Here is a 2457-nt window from a genome sequence, read left to right on the forward strand (position 1 = left end):
AACTTGCAACGATCCTCCTGCCTCAGCCTCCCGAGTGCTGGGAATACAGGCATGCACCACCGTGCCCGGCTTCAGAAAAATAACACCTTTGAGGTTAGGTCTATTCTTATTTCACAGGCCACCCTAGCATGTGACCCTCTCTCTATCCCTAAAGAGAATAGTGGTACATTCCTAAAGACTCATTAAAATAACCCATGAATTCCTGGACAGAAGATTCTTCTCACCTGAAGTGGCTTTTACTCTGGTCCTGAAAACAACTGCATTGAAGACAGCATGTTTGAGGGCATATTTCCAATACAAACCTATGTGGGTGGCTTACACTGTAACCTGGCAGACAGTGAAAGTACACATTCAAGATAAAACAGCCTCTAAATGTGTGCACTACCCCAACTCTATTGTACCTCAATTCTTTGAGTACACACACTTTGCTCTTGAGTGCATCGTATATCTACATCTAATAAATGTTTCTTGTACCTTTTTTACTGATGCACCCTGAAAATTTATTTTCTGCAACAGGAGCCAGTGAACCTGCATACTTATTTTTAAGAAGTAGGTTAATTTCCTTATTTTAGCTTTAGAGACCCTCAGAGCCAACCCATGACATCTTTCCTGGCAACCATGATGAGACCTAAGAAAGAGGCATCCATGAGTAAGTCCAGCCAAATGGCTCATTCACATATTTATTTATTTATTTCCTTTCTTCCCACTTTGCCTCAACCCCCATGCCTCTGAAGCATAGAGCAGATAGTGAGATGTCATGATAAATATATTTTTGGTTATTTCTAATGATGCATATAAAATGTTTTACTTGTGTTTTATTATTAGTGTTATTTCAGAACATCTTGTAGCATATCATCCATCACAAACAATTTTCAACATCGAACAGCAATGTTGCCATTCCATCCAATAGGTTTCACACCTGGAAGAACCTAACAGCATTTCCTGATCTAGGAATAATGTTTGATCTTTCAGGTATACCTGACCATTCTGGAGCATTTTGACTAGTCAAATATTTATTTACATTACTTACATTACTGTTTTTTCTCATGTGGATCAAGGTCTACATTCTGTACTTCTATATCTGGCAAATCTTGCTAACTTCTTTGGCTTGCATAACATATATTTAACAATACCTAAGAAGCAATATTAAGTCTATCATCTTGGCGGCTGCTCTTGGTTGAGGGCCGCCCGCACCTAAGGCAGGAAGATGGTGGCCGCAAAGAGGACGAAAAAATCTCTGGAGTCCATCAACTCTAGGCTCCAGCTTGTTACGAAAAGTGGAAGTACATGCTGGGGTGCGAGCAGACGCTGAAGATGATCAGACAGGACAAAGCGAAATTGGTCATCCTTGCAAACAATTGCCCAGCTTTGAGGAAATCTGAAACAGAGTACTATGCCATGTTGGCCAAAACTGGTGTCCACCACTACAGCGGCAATAATATTGAACTGGGTACAGCATGTGGAAAATACTATAGAGGACGCACACTGGCAATCCTTGATCCAGGTGATTCTGATATAATTAGAAGCATGCCAGAACAGACCGGTGAAAAATAAATCATACAAAATTTTTCATTAATAAAACTTGCAAGAGCTTGTTAAAAAAATATTAAGACTAACAATATTATATTACACAAGAAGTATATTAGGAAAGAAGTATAATAATTACAATCTTTATATCTATAACTGATGATTGCATCATAATTTGTATTTAGAACTACCTTCTACTACCCAGTCTGTATTTTCTTGGCCTTCACCAATGACTTCAGATGCTCTTGGTTCTTTCCCTGATGGGGGTAACCTATAGCTTCATTCTTTTCTTTTTTTCTTTTTTTTTTTTTTTGTCTTTTTGAGACAGGGTCTTGCTATGCAGTTCAGGCTGGCCTTGAGCTCACTTTGTAGCCTAGGCTGGTCTCAAACTCGCAACGATCCTCCTGCCTCAGCCTCCCGAGTGCTGGGATTACAGGCGTGCACCACCACACCCAGCCTATAGCTTCATTCTTGAAGGCTCTGGGTCATTTTTCATCCTCCTTGGACTGTGTCAGTTTCCCATTTACCTTAATAACAGGGCATGGTCATACTACAAGGTGTCCAAAGGTATCTCCTGAACACTAAGTATATTTTTTCTTTTGTACAGTTTGGAGTAATAGTACAATTTTCCCTTTTTTTGTGGTACTGAGGACTGAACTCAGGACCTCGTGAATGCTAAGCAAGAACTCTACCACTGAGCTACATCCCCAGCCCAAATTTTCCCTTCGTAGTATGGATTAATCAACCATGCCAACACACAACTCCCTTTCTAGCTTGTTAACTCAGAGGCATGAGGAGACCAAAATGACAAGGGAGAAGTCTTAGCTTCTTATTCAATGGCATAATTGTGCTTACTGGTACAAGCCTTATCCCCCCTGGAACTAAGACTTCTAGGCCAGCAGAGCATAACATTTTGGGAACAAGAAGCAA

At 40.3% G+C, this 2457-nt stretch overlaps 1 pseudogene; it reads left to right on the forward strand.

Annotated features, from left to right (window-relative positions):
• The first annotated feature begins 1161 nt into the window (after positions 1-1161).
• Positions 1162-1594, forward strand: LOC102005928 (annotated as a pseudogene).
• Positions 1595-2457: the final 863 nt, after the last annotated feature.

This window comes from Chinchilla lanigera, unplaced genomic scaffold (assembly GCF_000276665.1).
Source record: "Chinchilla lanigera isolate Chin_1 unplaced genomic scaffold, ChiLan1.0 scaffold00074, whole genome shotgun sequence".
NCBI classification, from domain to species: Eukaryota; Metazoa; Chordata; class Mammalia; order Rodentia; family Chinchillidae; genus Chinchilla; species Chinchilla lanigera.